The following is a 22,217-nucleotide window of genomic DNA, read 5'->3' as shown; positions in this document are numbered from 1 at the left end:
GCGAGGCTTTTGCACATCGCAAAGCCTGACGTTTTCTTCGCGGGATGCACGTGCCGTGGAGAAATACCCGAGATTTCTCCCTCGTGTGAATACCCCTTAGGACGAAAAAGGTAGTGTTATGTATCGAGGTGCGGAAAACGGTGTGAATAAAGACGACGACGACGACGGCGCTCGGGCAGTCCGAGCCGAGGCTGATCGCCAGCCATACATCACTTCGCGTTCGGTCTCTTAAGTATGATATTTCTTAGAAATATCACATTGGCGACTAGCAAAACTAAACAAACTACGTGGGCAAAGCCACAAAGAAGGACGGAGAGGCACCAGATTTCTTGGCAAGGCAAGTCTTCCTGGATTCTCTCCGATTACGATGCCTAAGCTCGAACCCTTTCTTGGAGAAAGCAAGGATGAATGGGAGGAGTATGAGAAGGTACTCGAGCAATATTTTATTGCAAATGACATAGCATAGGAAAAGAAGCGCGCAGTATTTTTGTCAAACTGTGGCAAACGCACATATTCTCTTCTCAGAAGTCTTCTGGCTCCAGAAAGGCCTCGGGATGTTGCCTATGACGACATTATCACGGCACTGAACGGGCATTACGCTCCCAAGCCTTCCGTAATTGTCGAGCGTCTGAAGTTCCACACAAGGATTCGTCAACTTGGAGAAATCGTGAGCGACTTTATTGCATCTCTGCGGAAGTTGGCGGACTCTTGCGACTTCAAGAGGGTGCTCAATGACATGCTTCGAGATCGGCTAGTCTGCGGCATCAATAACGACCTCATGTAGACCCGACGTTTGGAAGATGCAGAACTGACTTTTGAGAAAGCGGTCAAGGTCGTCGTAGCCATGGAAGCCGCGACGGAAGATTCCCAAGCAATCGAGTGCCGAGCTGGGACGACTTCAGCTGTCGAAACCAACCGCCTATCAGGCAGTCATCTAGACAGTCTCGATGTTGTCACTGCGGAAAGTCACACGGCTCAACAGCATGTCTTTATGTGAATTTGACATGCCGCAACTGCAAAAAGGTTGGCCACCTCTGGGCGGTCTGCGCAGCAAGATCCTATGACGAGTCAAGCAGCGTCAAGAAATTTGGGAAAGCTGCGCGAGACTATGAGAACTCGCTAGGAGGACGGTCGAAAAAGGCGCCATCGGCGGTTCCAGTTCACAGCCTCGACGACCCCAACGATCAGGACAGTGACGATGATCCCCCAGCGTACAACATGTGGCAACTGAAAGCATCTCAGGCTCCTCCAATCATTATAACTGTCTTTATTCAAGGCAAACCAGTTGACATGGAACTCGACACTGGGGCAGGCGTCTCCGTAATGGAAGAGAGACGTTTACGAGAATTGTTGCCGAATGTGAAGGTTGTCGTCTCCAATGTCGTTCTTATAGGGTACTCAGGAAAGTTGACGCCGGTTCAAGGTTGCACCGAGATCCTGGTGAAGTACAACGGTCGAGAAGTTCTTCTTCCTCTGTTCGTCGTTGGCGGAACTTCCACAACTCTGCTGGGACGAAACTGGGATACAAGCTCTGGGTCTACCTGTTGCTAACGTCCTAAATCTACATAATACACCAACAGAGGGTTTTTTTAGCAAATTTTCAGAGGTGCTTTTTGGTGGGCTGGGTCCGCTGAGGAACGTGGAAGCCAAGATTTGCGTTCCGGATGGATCAAGACCCCGGTTCTTCAAGCCACGACCAGTCTCCTTTTCATTTCAAGATCTGGTCACTCAAGAGCTTCAACGACTAGAACGGGAAGGAATTTTGAAGCAAGTCAGGACTTCTGACTGAGCAGCACCGATTGTCCCAGTACTAAAAAGAGACGGTCGGGTGCGAATCTGTGGAGACTTTAAGGTCACCATAAACGTAGCAGCCCAGGTGGAAACGTGCCCGATACCGAGAGCTCTGGACAAAGCTCTCCGGAGGCATCAAGTTCTCCAAGTTGGACCTCAAAGATGCTTACCAGCAGGTGGTATTCTCTCCGGCCTCAAGGAAGTACGTCACTATCAATACCCACTAAGGATTGTTTGAGTACACAAGGCTACCTTTTGGTGTTTCATCAGCGCCAGCAATTTTCCAGCGAGAAATGGACAACCTGCTTTGTGACCTCAGGCACGTTTTCATCCACTTTGATGACATCTTAGTAACTGGAGTGGATGACTCGGACCACATGCGAAATTTCGAAAAAGTACTTCAGCGGCTAAAAAATGCAGGATTGAAGCTGAGGTTTGAAAAGTGCGAGTTTTTTGCATCAAAGGTGGAGTATTTGGGACACCTGATCGACCACACAGGTCCTTACCCTTTGCCAAGTAAAGTGGAAGCAATTGTAAAGGCACCAACTCCACAAGACACAAAGCAACTACAGAGTTTTTTGGGCCTGCTAAATTTTTACAGAAGATTTCCACCCAATTTGTCAAGTGTCCTGGAGCCGTTACATCGGCTGCTGAGAAAAGGAGCACGCTGGGAGTGGTCAGGAGAGCAAGAATCCGCGTTCGAGCGAAGCAAACAGCTGCTAACTTCTGCTGGTGTCCTTGTACATCAGGACCCCACGAAGCACCTTGTGCTAAGCTGCGACGCTTCACCCTACGGAATTGGAGCTGTACTGGCGCACAGGAGTTCCATGGGCGAGGAGAAGCCTATTGCGTTCGTATCACGTCGTCTGATGGCAGCAGAACAGAACTACAGCCACCTGGACAAAGAGGCTCTTGTACTCATGTTCGGAATAACAAAATTCACCAATATCTCTGGGGTCAACCTTTTGAGGCAGTCACTGCCCACAAGTCACTGCTGGGACTATTAAGCGCTGACAAAGGTATTCCCCCACAGTGTTCACCAAGAATCCAAAGGTGGGCCTTGAAACTAGCTAGCTACAGCTACGCCTTGGTCTATCGTCCTGGAAAAACTCTTTGTCATGCTGATGCGCTGAGTCGCCTACCACTGGAGACTAAAAAATTCACAGTGCCAAAGCTCGCAGATGTTTTCATGTTGGAACGTGACTACAAAATTCTCTCCCCAGAAGTTATTGCGACAGCTACGGAACGAGATCCAGTGTTGTCGAAAATACGTGGGTGCTATGGGCCGGTTAAACTTTTCCCGCTACACCAGAATGGCAGCCCTAGGCTACAAAAACGCAGGAGCTCAGCGTGCAAAACAATTGTGTGCTATGGGGTACGAGAGTAGTAGTTCCAAAAATTCTAACAGGAAGTGTGCTGGATCTCCTGCATGAGGGACACCCAGGAATCACCAAAATGAAGTCGGTGGCGAGAGGTCACGTTTGGCGGTTTGGCATTGACGAAGACATTAAGGTCAAGGTCAACAGCTGTTCGGTGTGTCAGGAACACCAGCGAGCACCACAACCAGTGCCAACGACACCTTGGCCCTTTCCCAAAAAAGCGTGGTCACGCCTTCATATAGATTTCGGGGGGCCATTTCAAGGACGATATTTCTTAATCCTCGTAGATGCTTATTCCAAGTGGCTCGAGGTGATGGTCGTTCCCTCACCTTCGGCGGAGGCAACGGTGAATTGTCTTCCATCAATATTTGCCACGCATGGATCGCCTGACCTGATCGTGAATGACAACGGATCTGCCTTTACAAGTTCTGTATTTGCGGAATTCCTGAAGAAGGAACGGAATTCGTGGTATGAGGATCCCCCCATATCACCCGGCATCTATGGGGCTGCGGAGAGAGCCGTTCAAACAATCAAGAACAAACTCGAGAAAGCTTCTTCGGGAGATTTTCAGACAAAGATTTCACGAGACCTTCTGCAGTACCGCACAACACCTCACGAGATCACTGGACTAACACCTGCGGAGGTCCTCATGGGACGGAAACCTAAAACTGCAATGGACTTCCTGCATCCTGATTTCCGTTATAAGGTCGTACTAAAACAACCATAACAGAAGCAACGTTGTGATCATGGAGCTAGACGACAGCCACTGCTGCAACCGGGTGACAGCGTTTGGGCAAAGAACTTCCGACAAGGGCCTGACTGGATCCCTGCGTCCCTAGACTCTAAAAAAAAGGGGTATCACCTTACACCCTTTTGTCCCATATAATACACCCCAAAACTTCATTTCGACGTACAGCGCCTTATAGTTGAACAGACGGCACAACATTTTACCAGAGGCTGGATAACTGTGCGATGTAACTTATTAAATTGCTAAAGTACGTATCAAAGACCAAAGAAAGAAAACACTGAGCTTTTGCACTACGGCCAAGAAAACTCCGATAATCTTTTTTGTAGTCATTAATACGTACATCAGCTATCTTAATAAGTTGTACCACACGGCTATCAAGCCCCTCGTAAACTTTGGAGCCGCCTGTTCGATTATGGGGCGCTGTACGGCGAATTGAAGTTTTGGGGTGTATTATATGGGACAAGGGGTGTAATAATACGCCTTTTTTCTGAGAGTGTATAGTGCACCAAGCAAGCGCATCATCATCACAGGTTGTTCTGGATGACGGCACATGTTGGCATCGCCACGGTGACCACCTGCGACAGAGAGTTTGTCCCGCTTCGGAACAAGGGACATTTGGTAACCAGTTGCCAGATTTTCCATTACTGGACGTTACACTACCCGGATCTTATGCGCCGACATCCCCGAGAAATCCAACGGTGTCGTCTGTACCTCCGGTGCCAGCACCCCGCAACGTTCGGCACCCGAGCTTCAAGCTCCATTGGCCAGCCCTAGCCAAACGGAAGCCTCCCTTATCGGATCGACCAGTTGTAACGTCGAAGCGAGCTCAAAAGTGAGAATATCGACGAGAGTCAGGAAGCCAGTGTCGCGCTATGAGCCATAGCGAACCAGGGGTAAAGGTGTGTTATGTATCGAGGTGCGGAGAACGGTGTTAATAAAGACGGCGACGACGGCGCTCGGGCAGTCCGAGCCGAGGCTGATAGCCAGCCATACATCACTTCGCGTTCGGTCTCTTAATTATGATATTTCTTGGAAATATCACAGGTAGGCTGCCCTTTGCGAGAGGTTTTTGCCAGGTGCCGGCCTCCGAGACAATAACGCGCATTGTTTCTTAAAAAAGGATTGAATCTGTTAAAGACTGACGATCCTTCCCTTGCAAATAGCTCAGACGAAGTCGTTTTGTTTCTTAAGGAAAACCAACACACTGGTCATATGGCCTGCTCGTTTGACATTAAAGGAGCGGTGCAACGATATTCAATTGCAATGTTTTTCACTTGACACGAGCTTGCTGGCACACCTGAGACTCAAGGATACTCACACGCAACGCCACTGGCCAAGAAGCTCCTTCGTTGCGGTGTAATTTCAAGGACAAAAGCGATCATTTTCATTCAATCTTTCCTTTGCAAAATTTGATGACGTAACGTGGGGATCGCAGTACACCCTAGTGACGATATTTGAATGCGGTTCATAGATTGGACCCGAGCATTGCGTGGGCACTCGACTTTTGCTCGTGATAATTGCTAGCTCGAGAAGCATTCGGGTAGTGACCCGTGTCCAATCGCTGCAACGACGACAACAGCCGAGCCATAACAATGTCTGGAGCTCAGCGCGTGTCCTGCGCTTTGCCAACCCCAGCGCGTGGCTATGATCAACACTGGCGGCATATAATCGGCTCCAGATCACGTGGCCGCTTGTTCTGGCTGCGAGTTCAGGGGGTGAACGCTGCTCGTTTTTCTTTAATTTTTTTCTGGGACTTCTATTGCGTGGGGTGAAAAACTAACTCGTGTTCCATAGGTCATTAACTTTAGGGATCCGTTTTAAGCGGTGTTTGCGCAAAGTACAAAAATTGTTGCATCGCTCCTTTAAGGATCTTTACTACTCCCTGCTTCACAATGAACTTCTTGTCAGCACTCGTGACTGTATTGACAGGTTTGTTGCTGTTGCTTATCAAAATATGGCTGGAATATCAGTTGATGTTTTTTTAAAGATCCTTGACAAGTACCTGAGGTCGACCTTTGCGACTTGGGAGGGTAGTGTCTACTTGCAACGTCAAGGAGCGTGCAATGGATCCTGCATCGCCCCTTTTCTCAGCGACTTGTTTTTACCGAGCATCGATCGCATCATTCTAGAACGCCTTGAGGGTACCAATGCTGCTAGGGTTTTCCGCCATGTAGACGACCTTTTAGTTCTGTTCGATATCGACGCCCTGTCCTCTCACTCATCGATGACTCACATTTTAGGCATCTTTTCTCACCTGTCTTTCGCCACTTGTTTTAACTCATGAAGTGCCTGAAGCTGAATGCATCAGATGATTTGATTCAACTTTAACAATGCGTCCGGACTATGTATGTTGGGCATATGAACCCCGGGCCGGCAAGCCTGTTCTGCCCTTTGAGTCCGCACATCCTAAAATTGTAAAGCGGGCAATTGCGAAGACTAGTACACGCATGCTTTGCGAAGGTCTTGCTTTCACAAAATTTCAACCTAACTACGATAAGCAAACTGAACGCCATACTGTCGATGGTTTCCCCTCACACGTGTTGATAGCTGTGGCTGAGTTACTGCTGAAAGAAACAAAAACTTGGCCCCTGACGAGCGATATCCTTTCCAGTAGTGGAAAAGGACGGGAAAAAAGAAACTTCACTGTCATTCCGTATACGCACGGCATGGCCCATAACCTCAAACGTATTACAGGCAGATGTGACGTGGTCGTGTTGTTCTCTGCTCCGTGCAAGCTTTCAAGATTGTGTAGAGCCGTTAATCCCTCTTACAGGCAACCTGCAATGCTGTTTAGTTTGGCGCCATCTAGCGACTGAAGCAAGAAATATTGGGTACCCCTGGGAGTGGTAGGTGCATTGTTCAAACGTGAGCTTTTACTCTGGTGGCGCCGCTTAGCCTAGTGTCTGAAGCAAGAAATACTGGGTATCCCAGGAAGCCGTGATCGCGTAACGTGCCAGTAGAGCGGAAGCTGCGGCCCTGGCGGGCCAATCGGAATGTGACTGCGTATCACCGGAGCGCGCCTCAACTCCGAAGAAGTATCATACTTTTCGCTGTGTCATGCTCCGATATGCGTGCGGTGCGCTCGTATACGTCGCGCATTTCGAAGCCTTCGGCACGGAATGTGGGGCTTATCGTTCACCCTTTGCCAAGTTAAAACAGGACAAGGTATAACCGTGCGCTCTCACCCTGCTGGCGCCGCCTGGCCGTTGCCGGCTGGCTATAGGGAGGCGACGGCCTGCACTACGAAGCATCATAATCGTCAAGTCACCTGTGCTGAGGGAGTTGTGTATTCCCTCCTTCTGTCTTGCGGCAGGCGTTATGTTGGCCAGACGGGTCGCTGTCTTAATGGCAGGCTAAGGGAACATGCTTACAACGTCTCTTCGACGATTTCTGGTCACCTTGGCATACATCCCCGTGACTGTAGATGCCAGCCTCAGTTTCAACTGCGTGAGATTGTTACACGTCACCGGAACCAGCTGACACGCTAAATTCTGGAGGCTTTAGAAATAAAAATATTAGGCGCCATGTGTGTCAGCAGTCCTTCTGTTGCTTTATCAAAAGAAGAGATCAGTTTTCTCGTCTTTTGATTAGCTTGGTTTTAGCGCGTGCCCTCTGGGTATCTTTTTAGAGGCGATACTTCGTTTTTGTGTTTTTCGTTTTATGTCATTTCAGGCTGATTCTCAACTGTGCGTGTATTTTTAGCACTGTTGCGTCCAATAAAATTTAGTTGCGAGTCAGCGCTCTGTTTGTGTCTTCCTTCACCCAGTCCGTCGTCTTTTTGCGCTCTTTTCAGCTTTTAAGTATGAAATAATGACTGCTAATTAACCAAAATTTGTTCATTAACTTTTTAATGATTGGTTTTAGGGGTCACGACGTAATTTCAGTTTTGACAGCCGTTACTATGAGAGGCCATACCTATTCAAATCGTGTTCGAAAAATGTAATGCTTTTTAGATAGTAATGTATCAATTCTCGCATTTTTCCGCGCGATCTAAGAGCTGCGCGTAAAAAAAGCCTACCAAGCAATGCGCACGATGACGTCTGAAAAATTGATCATGTCGTTTATGTGACGTCGTCACTTGTGGTGTGCACGTATTTACTAAGCACACACTGCCGAGGTAGTGAAGACATGAATGAAACGACGACGTGCCTCTTCCAAGCGTCATCGTGAACTTTCTAAGCGCAATTTTTTTATCGGGCGAAATAAAGCAAAAATTTATTAATTAATATTTTATAAACCATTACCTTTCGAGTTAAAAAAATGACGTTTACAATTCTCTGTAATGCCAAATTGGAGCGCAGCTCTTGATGAGGAGCAGGGGAGGGTACGGAGGGCAGGGTATGTCCCTCCTCCCCCTCTGTACTCTTTCCTCCTCTTCGGCTGCTGCCCTCCCATTTAGCAAAAATTTTCGCTAAATTTCCCGCTTAATTGAGCGAAAAGCTTTGCGCTAAATTTATCAGGGAAATTTTTCATAATGCAACGCGTGCGGTCACGGCGACGCCGACGGCAATGCCTCTCAACCCGAAAACGGGCTCCTAAGAGGTGCGCTCTAAAAAATTTAAACTAACAACTAATAGAAATTTCCATCCATGCTGCAATTCCAACGTGACCCCTAAATTCAATGATTAAAAAGTTAAATAATACGTTTTAGTTAATTGGTCAACTTACTATAATGATTACCCCTCATCTAGTGTCCACCGAGTCCGGTAATTACATGATGAAGATAAAACTCGTCCAGCTTCTTTCACCTATTAAAAAAAAATGAAATAAAGAAGTACACTGTGTCGAGAAATATGAGGAGATGGTGATATTCATTTTGTACAGAGTGATCTACATCAAATTGCAGGATGGCGTAACAGATGGAAGATGTCTTTGAATATAGCTAAACGTGTTCACGTCAGAGTTTTCAGGAAATGTAGTGTAGTGCCTACAATTTTTTCTTTCGCCATGATCTCGGATTGAAATTTAGCACTGACGCAGATCTCGAAGTGCGCTTTAGCGCTAATTAAAAATGAAGCAGTCTAATGAGACACTATTGTTCCAAGGCTAGCAATATGTTGCATGTTTGCGTCGAAATTTTAAGAAAACATTTCCCGGCCTAAAAAAGAAACTGTTTTTGTGAAGTCACACCAATTTCAGACTATGGGTGTATCGTTTATTGGTGTCCGCCAATTCAAATCTAAGTTAATAAAAAAAGAACGAATTCAAGATTACGCCACAACGTATGTGAACGCACCTCCCAAGTAACAACTCTGTCAAAATAAAACATGTTAATCAATCAAGGGAAAGCATTTTCGGATGAAACTCCTGCAACATAGGCTCAAATGTTTACGTGTAAGGTTTTTACATACCTATCATATTGTAAGAGTGCTTTTGACAAATATAAATATATCCTAGCACCCCACTACCATTTCTCGCCAAGTAAATACAAAACAAAATATTCCGAATTTCCTGCGTGAACTCATGTGTTAAAATGTCTTTTTCTTCCTCAAACTGTTCATGGCTGGAACATTCTGCCCGGTTTATTACTAGAGCTACCCTCTGTTTTCTCGTCTCTTAAAGAAATAATATTGTTGTGAAGTTTCAGTTAATCGTTTGTAAAGTTTTGTATTCCTGCCTTCATGAATTTTATGATGTCGCTGTATTCTGTTTTATTTTGTGCCGGGTGATGAAGGTATGAAATAAATAAATAAATCATCAATAACCCACCAAAAAACTCCAAAAGAAGCTTTTGCATTTAGTCGGGTGAAGAAGTGAAGAACTAAACCTCAACATTAACTCCTCAGGTGTGCTTGTGTGTGCTTACCACCGATGTGCAGTAGTGGAAAGAGCCAACAAAGCCACAGGAGCTTGCGATTTAATGCTACACGCGCGTATAATGCTGGCGGCGAGGAAAACCACGCTAGCCAGGTGCCGGCTGGCTGCTAGATCAGAGGTTATCAACATCCGACTCTACGGCCTTGCTATGTTTGAATGCGCGGACCTATTAAAATGTGAAAGCATTAACTGTCCCACGGAGGGAACCAGAATTATCAGCTCTTGAGCCGCGCCAAACGGCATCTAAAGTCCCCTGTAGCTTGTAGTTCGTAGCATCGGAACGCAGAATAAACTCCCCTTCTTCGGCGCGCGCCCTAGTTTCAAGGAACGCCACTCCATGGCGCTGCGAGCCCCCGCGCGGACGAACATGGCGCTGACAAACACGGTGGCGCTCTCTCGGATGGTTCTGCTCCTTTGGGCGCCGACGAACATGGCGCCGCCTCAAGCATCTACATTGTCAGCGGCCGCAAAACTCCTCGGAACACTCCGATGCGGCGTTCAATTGGACATTCATGCTTTCGCATTTACGACTAATAAGAAGTGCTAAGGTGTCCTCGGATTTTTGTTTTAATAAAGAGCTTTTTGGAGAAAAAAAGAAGAAAAAAACGAGTTAAGGGTGAAGTTTAGCGTATTTGTTTCTCGTGAATTTTATTATCGCAAGCATCTTATGCGAACGCATCCATAGGCGCGAGAAAGACCGAAAAACCAATTAGTGGATGAGCGCGAGGCAGTTGAACCCATGGGTTCAACTGCCTCGCGTGTGCCGCTTATGAGGGAATGCGCGAGATTCAGATTACCTTATGAGGGAATCTGAAAAATATGTTTTTTGAACAGACTTGATCGGACACGCGTGTCAAAAATTAATTTCAGGGGAAAGAAAAAATTTAGAGCAATATTGACGGCGCGAGGCGCGATTTAGTCGGCAGTCACCTTCATTCCCCTTGCTTTCTATCTCGGCATTTGGGGCGCGTGGAGGACAGGTAGATTGGCGTCGCCTTCACGGCCGAGATGGTCCTTCCGAAATGACCCCTGACGTCATGGACCTCGAACGCAGAATTTCAAATAAATCTCTCGCCGTCAATACTGCTCTAAAAAAAAATTCTCCTGAAATTTATTTTTTTGGCACTCGTGTCCAAGCCAGACTGTTAAACAAAATATACATTTTTTTTCCGTTTAGGGGCCTCTTAACAATGCTGATGATGCAAGTATATCATCGCACATTTCTTCCGAATTTTCGTCCTTAAGCGATTACACCTCGAGTGATAATATAACTGTAGACTTCTTATGGAATAAGTACTACCAAGCAATATACTATTGTATAGCTGAATATATATCCACGAGACAAAGTTCGACAAAACAGCATGATGCATGGATCAACCGGGAAATCATTCACACAAAACATAAAATTAAAAGAAAACGGAAATCACTAAATGCTAAAGAAAATGCACGGGGCAGGCTTGTGATTTCGGGGTAATAAAATTTTAAAAAGTAGAAAAAAAAATGAAGATAGTAATTTTAATCTGGCCCTTCATGAAGTTTTAAGATATGCTCCCAAGACGTTTTGGAACTGTGTAAATACCCTCTACAAATGAACCGTACCGGTTTAACATCCGAAGATTTACAAAATAAAGCGAATGAGTTTAATTATTACTTTCAATCTGCCTTTACTAGAAATAATGGAAAACTTTGTGACCTCGCCCTAACACCACCGTTTTGGAACCCCTTTAGCATTGTTACCAACCATTGCTAACAACGCCCCTTATATGGATCCGATACATGTTGATTTTGACGGTATTGTAAAAATTATCAAATCTATGAAAGTGTCTTCATCCTGTGGCGTCGACAACATCAACTCTAAAATACTGCAGGGCACAGTGTGTTCGTCGAGTCTTTTTTTAACCAAAATTTTCCAGCAGTCCTTGAATACAGCGGCAGTTCCTGACGATTGGAGGATCGGAAAGGTCATTCCGGTCCACAAGAGCGGTAATAAATCATCTCCCTTAAACTATAGGCCTATCTCTATTACTTCTGTATCTTCGAAAATACTGGAGCACATAATCCATAAGAATCTATCCATTCACCTCGATTCCACTTCCTTTTTTAACAAGGCACAGAACGGCTTCCGTAAAAATTTCTTTTGTGAAACACAGCTTCTTTGCTTAACCCATGACCTTTTTACTAACCTCGACTCCGGTTTACCAACCGATGCTGTATTTCTTGATTTTGCTAAAGCTTTTGACAAAGTACCACATAACCAGCTGCTACTAAAACTTTCATCGTTAAACCTTGGCACCAACGTACTATCATGGATTAAATCTTTCCTCTCGCAACGAAGCCAGTTTGTTTATGCTAACGACTCTTCATCTGCCTTGGCCCCTGTAACATCCGGTGTGCCCCAAGGAACAGTCCTTGGTCCCCTACTCTTCCTTATTTACATCAACGACCTTCCACTCCAGGTGTCCTCATTAATGTGTTTGTTTGCAGATGACTGTGTCGTTTATCGTAAAATAGCATCTCCCTCTGATTCTGTAGCGCTACAAGATGACCTTAACTCTATTAATAACTGGTGTAGTAATTCGCAAATGTCCCTCAACGTTAACAAATGTAAACACATGCGCTTCTCTCGTTCCACCTTCCAAACTTCCTCTACTCTTACTCTTAATGATGTTCCTCTACAACAAACTGACACGTACAAGTATATTGGTGTTCTTCTAACAAAAAACCTCTCTTGGGACAGCCATATCAATTCAGTGGTGTCTGCTGCTAACCGAAGCCTAGGTTACCTCCGTCGCAACTTCAGATCTGTCCCAAGTAACCTAAAGCGACTCCTTTACATTTCCTTAGTACGATCAAAATTAGAGTATGCATCCTCCATTTGGCACCCTCACCTTTCTTCACTAACAGACAGTATTGAGGCTGTCCAAAACCGTGCTGCCCGGTTCATTGCATCTGACTACTCACGTTTTTCTAGTGTTACTCGAATGAAATCTGACCTTTCTCTTCCCTTACTTGCTACCCGACGGAAAATGTTTCGCCTGTGCCTATTGCATAAAGTCTATTATTCCCCTCTACTACATCAGACTCTTCTCACTCCGCCAACCTATTCATCCTCTAGACTAGATCATCCGAAAAAAATAGCCCGGCCACGATGTTTTTACACAGCACATCAAGGCGCCGTTCTCCCCGACGCAATTGTGGACTGGAATGGCCTTCCCGGTGACATCGCAGCCATCGAGGATTCCGCCGCATTTCGCGAAGTGATTCATCAATATTGTATTACCCACTCCCCTCTTTAACGCCTCACGGCCTTGAGGGTATTGTAAATAAATAAATAAATAAATAAATAACTGAAGCGGGAATTCTCAACCTCGTGCTTGACACGAAAAAAGCAAGCAGTCTCCTGATAGTATACCTGACGATATACATGATGGGGAAAACATTTCGGAAAACGCAAACTTCGTAGAAGAACAAACACGACAGTACAATTCTGTTTACAAAATTGTCCTGTCGTGCTTATTTTTTTTCGTAGTCCGCGTTTTCTGGGATGTTTTCCCTAACATGTAGAACGTCAACCAACTGGCCAACTTCACCCCTTTAATATGTAACGACTTTTTAAAACTGTATGCTGAACGGGTGAGGAAATATTTTTACATACTTTTTAACAAGTTCCTTAGTACATGTCAGGTACCTATTGAACGGAAGAAATGCAAGGTAATTCCCGAGCACCAGCGAGCCTCACGCCATGTGGAGATCACCCCCTGGCAGTTCCCACAGAGGCCTTGGTCCCGCCTGCAAGAAAAATTTTTGTGGCTCCTTCAAGGGCCAAGACTTCCTGGTGGTAGTGGACACCTTCTTGAAGGGGGGGGAGGTCCTACCAGTCACCACACCATCAGCAGGCGCGACCATTGCGGGGCTGCGGTGGGCCTGCGCGGCCAGGAGTTGTCGGACGCTATTGTGTCCGACAATGGTTTCGCTTTCACAAGCACCGAGTACCTGGCCTGGTTGACGAAAAACCGAATCCGCCTGATGATGGTTCCGCCGTGCCACCTGCTTCCAATGGTGCAGCCGAGCGGGTGGTGCAGACCCCCAAGGACAAGCTCAAGAAGAGCCAACCCAGCGGTTTCCAGACGCAGATAACCCGGGTACTCTTCTAGAACCAAACCACGCCTCACGACGTTACTGGCCGTGCCCCCTGTGCGTTTCTGCTCGGCCGAATGGTAAAGAGACCTTTGGACATCTTTAATCCGGACCTCCTATCCACAGTGCTCCTGAAGCAGCTAAAGCAGAAGCTGGCTGCTTACCGAGGGTGCCAACCCAGGCCTTCGTCGGTGTCGAAAGCGCCAGTCTTCGCCAGGAACTTCCGTCCTGGCCTACCCTGGTCCTCCCGACATGTGGTCTCTCCTGTCAGCAGCTCGTCACTGATCGTCCGCAGGCCCGACGGGACCACCTGGCATCGGAACACCAACCATGTTAGGCCTCGTCGGGAGACCCCGCTTGCAACCTCGGCCGCTACTTCAAAAAACGAGCCCACAGGGGGACCAATGGCAACATCAGTTGTGGCCAGCAGAGCGTCGTCCACTTTGGAGGCCGCAAGCGTCACCGGTTCAGCGAGGCCAGTTGGGCTACAGAACTCTCAAAGCCGGCCGCTTCAGTGTCATGGGACGGAGCCAAGCCGGTTCAGGCAGCGCCCGGCGTAGCCACACCCAGCCCGGCCGTTCACAACTGCGCCCTCGACAGCGGAGGCCGCCGGATTGTTACTCGCCTGGGTAGCGGATGCCATCGACCCGGCTGGGACTTTGGCAGAGCCTCGGCCCGGGTGCAGTGGATATTAGGTGATTTTGTTTTATTCCTGAAAAAAAAAGGGGGGGGGAAGGGGGAGGAATTTGACAATCATTTGGCACCGCCCCCCCCCCCCCCCCCCCTTTCCCCGGCCTAAGCTTCGATGGTCCGCCAGGCTTGGTGGGCAACACTGACCACCCGTACGTAATAAACGCCGTCGAGCATAGCCGCGCGCGGCTAGTCATCGTCCATCGTCACCAGGCTGCGTCTCTTCCCTCGGCGGGTGCCTCGACCCCTTGTCCGCGATCCCGGGGATCGTGACAGTTCTCTCTCGCGTTACCCACCTGCTACGCCGACGTACTGTCGCCTGCTGCTGCCGTCGTCGACGCTCGCTGCTGCATTCTCGACGTGCGTTCCTTTTCGCTTCTGGCACAAGCTCGCCTCTATTAAATATTTAGATCATTCTCCTTTATCCTGCCTTGTCGTCTGTCATTTATGACAATATAATACACCGCAGTTACTACTGCAGCCGTCCCCCCAAAGCGGCGGCACATCAAACGACGGGAGGTGAGCTGTGGGGGGGAGGGGGTACTGCTCGTGCAAGCAGCGTCTATGGGCTGTTCCGTAACTGAGCTAATCTGGTAAGGTTGGCTTATACATATGATGTCATCCTGAATCACAATTAATTCTACGTCTTGCACGTCATCCAGCTTCAAGCTTTTGCCGGCATTCCGGGCATGCTCTCGGCACTGTTAACGTCTGCTCGGCGTTTTTTTTTATTTCCTCGGCATTAGTCTTGAGCATACTCCGCATGGCACAGCAGAACAGCGAGTGCACGTCCCTCGGGGCCAATGGGATGTTTTCCTCCCATGATTGGAATCAAGTTCTTCTTTGACTTGAACGAAATATTTGGTGAGTGCCGTAGGCGAGATTTACAGAGCTAGCACGAGCAAGCCGTTTTCAACCTTGGCGGCACATACTTTACCAACTTCATCTGACATGCCACAGAGATCGATGGGTACAGCACAGACCCGTACCCAAGTAGATGGCCACCTGGATAACGAGTATACCACGTTTTCATACGTGCCTCCCTGTGATTTATGAACCGTGATATCAGTGGCCTGCGCAACGGGTAGCTGGCACCTCCCATCCTCCTCCTCCTCTCCTCCTTCTTCTCCCTCCTCCGCCTCCTTCTATCCTCCTCCTACCACCTCCTTCTCCCCTCCTCCTTCCTCCTCCTTTTCTCCTTCCCCTCGGTCCTCCTCCTCTCCTCCATCTTTTTTGTGACGTCACTTGTGAAGGTCACGCTCAAGGCCGTAGCCTTCCTCATGACCTTCACTAGCGACCTTCGTGACGTCACTCGTGACCTTCGTGACGTCACTCGTGACTCTCGCGACGTCACACGGCACGTCACGTGGGGCTTGATTATGAGAAATGTCCAATAATGCAACGCGCGGTTTCGCCGACGGCGACGCCGCTCAAGCCGGAAACGGGTGCCTGAGAGCTCTGCTCTAAAACTACTTTTTTGAATAATAACGATACTTCATAAACTAATACACTTTATTTAGCATGCCTAAGAGAAATTCTGACGGCTCTTGCCAACGCTGCCAATCTTTCTAAGTCGTTCCTAAAACGTCACCACTGTGGCCCCAGATGCGCGTTTTGACCACACGGGGCGCCACCAGATGTTGCGCTGTTTCTGAATGATCGAATTTAAATATAATGCAATATTAGTTTGAGACTACAACTATTTCTCTGAGTAGCCCGACCCCCATATAAGGTAGAAATATAAAAGCGCAGAAGCTCGAATATCGTTAATTACGCCTTCCATCTTAATTTACCGCCTGCGTTTAAAGTGGGATGGAGCTGGAGGAAAGGGAGCTGATGGATTCTTGCCTCAGAGCCTCTCGAGATGCAACACCGAGCATCTTAAAAGAGAAGTGGATCTCGCTCCAGAAAACATGATGTAATGTTTGGTTTATTGGGATAGGTGCGACTGCGGGTATTTGCGAAAACAAAACCTTTTATGGGGTCAAACGTGCCGTTGAAAGTGGTGTCCTATCATCGGTTTCTACTTTAGCGTGTAACGAGTCTTGTCTTTGAAATTGAACACTAGGGCTTTTTTTTATAAGATCAATGAAACTTAGCTAAAAATCACTCCTTATACTCGAACGTCCGGAGGTCAAATCTGACTTCACACCATTTGCGGTGTGGACGGGAAGAAGAGCCTGCTCTTTTTTTAGCTCCCGATTTTCTTTTTCTTTCTTCTTTGCCCCTTCTCCTTCTTCTTCTTCTTTCTGTCTCCTCTTACCGCATGAGATGCGAAAGTTGTCCTGTCAGATTTAAGACTTACAACATATCCCGTATTCCTACTAAAAGCAAAACCAGCGTTCTACAGGTATCCACTTGTGTAATAAGTACTGCGTGATGAACTTGCGGTCATATTGCACTGGACAAATTTCCCCTCCGGAATGGAGACCCAAGAGTATGTCTCACCGCCAACCAACTCCGCGCCGTATCGTTTGGTTCCGGAGTTGTACCCTGATGGAAACATTATAGAAACTACGTAAAGCGATGCGCATAACACCGTTGGCTGAAACAGGTTAAAGTCATGTGACAAGGACGATTAGACATTCTTTTTTGGAGAGAAACCGGCAGACATACATTCATTGTTTTTGGAGAGCAGTTACGTAGTTAGTTTTTATACAGAACAACCGTAAGACTTCTTCCGGAAGGCGTCAGCGCTTCTCCTACGACGTACCCGCACGGCGCACACCGAACCGAGTATGGGTGAATATAAACGTTCTCTCTGGTCAGCGATGCAGGCGTGTCATCACAATTTTAAAGTTGAAAGTGTATTGATCATGACGTTCTTCTTTCAGAGACCATAATAGTTTTACCCAGATAAGTTATGTCACAATAATCAAAGCGCTACTCTAGTAGTAATGTAACGCAGTGAGGTGTTAATTTGGGGGTGACTGGTGAACAGAATGAAATAGCGCTCAAAGGGACGCAAGGAAGAAACACTAAACAAACTCTCAGTTTCTCCTATCTTCCTCACGTGTCCCGTCCCTCTGAGCGCGATTTTAATACCTATTGTAACGCGTTTAATTTCAAGATGGTAAAGGTGGAATGGGTGTATTACGACGATGAAGGTGAGTAAAAAATAAAACGAACAGTCAAATAATTTGGGGAGCGTAAGGAGTGCCGAATTTATAGCCGTACTAAGAAATAAAGAAATAGTGTCGAACAAGTTGCAAAAGACGTGTGTGTAATGCCGCCGTTGAGCGCTCAAGAATACCCCGTTGTCAATTGACAGTGTGACACATACAATCGAATAAGTTAATTTAAAGATTCACAGATCAAGAGAGCTACAGGGATACAAGGTGAATGTAACTTTTGAAAATGGCGAAAAAAAATATTTAAAAAAACAAAATTTTTTGTTTAATTTAAATATTTTTAAAAACAGAATTTTCTTTCGAAAATTTTAACATATTTGTTATTTTGTTAAAAAATATAGAATTGCTGTGTGGACTTAATATAACTTTTTACCGGCTGCCCGACAGGTATCTAATCTATAAAGGATGTCTAAACCACTCAATTCAATATCTATATCAATATCAATATCAAACAATCCTGAAGAACAATCGATTGTGTTTTGATTCTGAAAGTTTAATCAAAGTGATTTTTGTTTAAAGCGAGAAAACAATTTTTGAAGTTGAACACTCGCACCAGAACCCGGCGTCGCTTCTTAACGCCTCTTCGTCGCACAGCACGCCACCGGCGACAGTAGCTGACACGACTAGGTCCAAAAAGAACGGCGGGCATCGTGTTCATAATTGGAGTGCCGCCAGTGCGTAGACATAGCACGCCAGGTTGTGCCCTGACGTGGACTTCTCAATGTGTCAGGCGACGTGGACTTCTCCATAAATATATCTTGCTTCTACATGCGAAGTAAGATATATTTATGGAAAGGTGGAACATTTTTGCCTAAAAACCACGCGGTATTTGGATTGCTATGTAATAAGCATAATGAATATAGTCTTGAAGCAATTTAAAAGAATAAAGAATATGTAAGAATTTTAGCCTTTTTGATTGTTTTGGTACAAACTATCTTGTTATTGCAGGTGACTGTAAAAATTCTTATTGACAACACTGTAAACATACTGCACAAAAAGAAAAAAACGAAAAAAGAAGGTTTCAGGCCGTACACCCAGATATCATGCAGAAAAACAACTACATTTCTCCAAAATTGTGATTTGCCGTTTCAAGAGCCGTCAATTCTGCCTTGAGGTGGCCGAAAGAAAAATACGAAACATGGTGACGTTTACAGAAGAGTTTATCACCTTTTCTTCTTGAAAGTTTAAATAAGATAATTTTGTTCTAAAGAGGAAAAAGAAACATTTTTAAGTTGAGCTTTCGCGCCGCAACCAGGTGTCGTTTCTTGCGCCTCTTCTTTGCGCAGTATACGCCACCGTCGAGCCTGGCAAAGCGTGCGACAGTGTCACGGTTCGCGCACGCAGGTAGTCAGCGGGACTCCACGTTGTCGGGTATATCCTGGTGGAAAGAAGCGTTTTTTCCCCCTTGTTGCTTTATGGATTTTCCCATTTCGACTGTTTTATGCGGCGGTGTCCTCCTGTGGTCGTCCACTGTCTTGATATCACCAAAGCCTCCACTAGTAAGCTTGCTGTTTCTTACATACACATCGCACTCACTCTCAGGACACTATTTAAACAGCAACACAAAAGCCCAGTGAACGGGTAATCTCATATGACGAGGCGATGCGGTGTTAACGAATGCGCGCCGTTGGAGGCTCACACCTCGTTTGTGTTTAAATCAGCTTTGAAAGGGCAAATGTTTGCGTCACTGAATAGTTCCGCTTTCAAACGCAGTATGCGTGACGGCTAGATTTCGCGGCGATATTGTCGCGTTTCCCGTTTAGGAGAAGTCCACGTCAGCTGACACACCCGTCGATTAGGTATCGCGTTTCGGAGTGTGAGGAGCCGCCCTCGGATACAAAGTGCACAACGGGCCTGCTATGGCTACGCACTGGCGGCATCTCTGATTATCAACACGAAGCCCTCAAAGACGGACAAGGGGGAGCCGCAGTAAACTCCGTTCTTTCTTTGGACTTAATTGGGTCAGCGATCTTCGCCGGTGGCGTGCCGTGCGGCGAATAAGCGTTAAGAAGCGACGCCGGGTTGTGGCGCGAGAGTTCAACTTCAAAAATTGTTTTCTCGCTTTAAACAAAAATTACTTTGACTAAAATTTCAGACTGAAAAGACAATAAATTGTTCTTCGAAACCCACCATATTTTGTATTTCCACCTGGACCACCTCAGGGCGAAATAAACGGCTGTTTATGCGTCAAAACGCACTTTTTGGCAACTTCAGGATTTTTATTTACTGCGAGATATTGCATTGAGCGGTTTAAACATTTTTTTATAGATTATATACTTGAATGGGGCAGCCGGTAAGAATTTCTATTGGGTCCCCGGAGCAATTAAATATTTTAATAAGATAACAAAAACGTTAAAATTTTCAACAAAAAAAATTGTGTTTTAAAAAGTTATTTAAATTAAACAAAACTGCACACACCCAACCACATCGCAAGTCTAAAGCCGTGCAGATTTAAGAAAAAATTATTTTTGGGCGTAGTAGACGTTAAGGTAGGTTGTTTTCCCCGACCTCGATGGACCACCTTGAAGCTGCCGTCGAGGACCGGGGGATCGTGGATGAAGGTAGTTGCTGGAGGGCTGGATGCGTTGGTGGTGATGCAGAGGCGACCGACAACTCGGAGTGTTAACGAGATGAACGAAACTTTACTTCGATAAAAAAAAAAAAAAAGAATCAAACAGTTACATAAAATACAAGTGCGAACTGTAATAAACTGCCGCGCACGGCTTACAGACTGCACAGACGCCTCGGCGTCGGATGGCCCTTCCGCGCACGGTAGGGACGGCGACTACCTAGTAGCCGCGAAGACGAAGACGCTGTCGCGCACGACAGGTAACGCGGCGCACCGCGGGAGCTGAACGTCAGTGGGGTCGCTCACGAGCCCGTTCCAAAACTCCAAGATTCCCCTGTCCGACCAGAGTCTAAAGCAGCGTGCTCGAACTTGCGTAGGCCAATCAGGGTTCGACCCTGGTCCCATTGGCCAGAGGAACCAAACTACAACGCCTACACAGAGCGCACTTTCGACCAATCGGGTGAGAGGTCATTGCTCCGGGAGTGACCCATAAGCCGAGCCTTGGTTCTCAGAAGCCGAGGATAAAATAGGACTTATGGCTTTCCTATCTGGCCACGGAGGATACACATTCGCGGACGGCAAGAACCATCGAGACATGTCGGCTGGGGCACGTCAATGCCACCGCCAAAGGCCACCGCCAGGCATATGCAAAATATATAGGGAGCGCCTGCTTCCCGGGCGTCACGGAAGAGTTCCGAGACACGACTTCAAGAGCTCTAAAGCACTTTGTCTCCCAGCAAACGACCTGGCGACCGGTGACGTGTTAATGTCTCGGTCGTGGGTTCCCCGGCAAACCCTTACGTCTGGCTTCGCGTCTCAGGGTCAATGGGTAGACGCACGCGGCGCCGAGACAGCAGCCTCTCGTCGGCAAGTTAAGTGTTTTCACGTGGGTTCGAAAACCGGGGTTCCGCATGAAATGCAACGAAGAGGGCGAAATGCCCGCGGCCATTTCCCCGATACCGGGAAAAGCTCATAAACAAGCAGAATTCCAACTTGTAACGGCACGGGACCCCTTTAAACGCGACACTCGACTTCCAAAGCGCCTCCCCACTCCCGACCGAAGCGCCGTCAGGCGGCTAAACAAAACAGAGCGGGGTATGCCGTCCTGTCGGTCAAGAAAAAAGTAATAAATAAAGGCGACCACCTCTACAGGCGTTTAATAAAACAACAGATTTTTCATAAATTATAGAGTGATACATAGTTTCACTCTATTTTTAAAAGCTAAAACCGCGCTCACGCCATCAAAAAAATGTTTCATCAAAAATATTTTAGGGCATGGGTACAGATAATGCGGCAAAAGGCCATGAATTTTTTTTTAGAAATCAAAGGTGGTTGAGCGCAACGCCTGAAACGTTTGACATGGAATGACCCATATCCGTCCGGCTCCTTTTTCTCTACTCGTGCAATCCTTGATCGTTTCATAAAATTCAGGACATAGCGGATCTTCAGCGCGATGAAGAAGCGCAATATTCTAAGCTAATAAAGTTTCTTTCGAAAAATTTAAATAATACAAAACAAACTCCGTTACAAACCCGACACGAAGAGCGATACAAAAAAAAAAAAAAAAATAAGCGCACACAACACACAAGTTCTTAAAATTCAGCTACTAGTTTATAATGGAATTTATTCACTAGCTAACCCGTGTGTTTACGGCACACAGGTAAAACAGAAATAAAAAATAAATAAATAAATATATATATATATATATATATATATATATATATATATAATTATTGGCGGTGACAGTGGCGCGCGTATCTTGATTTCCAATAGAAGGCGGATAAATCTGTATAACACGTACAGTCACCCAATTTAAAGACAGTGAAAAGCACTTTAAAAGAAAAAAAAAAACACTCGACAGCAAACATTTACGCTGCCATTGCACTGGCATCCATAAGCAGCCATTGAGGTGACCTTGCCGTTCAGCTCGTTCCTTCTGGAGCGTACGTTTCGCA

This window comes from Ixodes scapularis, unplaced genomic scaffold, assembly GCF_016920785.2.
Source record: "Ixodes scapularis isolate PalLabHiFi unplaced genomic scaffold, ASM1692078v2 ptg000324l_1___fragment_1__unscaffolded, whole genome shotgun sequence".
Taxonomy (NCBI): domain Eukaryota; kingdom Metazoa; phylum Arthropoda; class Arachnida; order Ixodida; family Ixodidae; genus Ixodes; species Ixodes scapularis.
Note: the sequence above shows the minus strand (reverse complement) of the source record.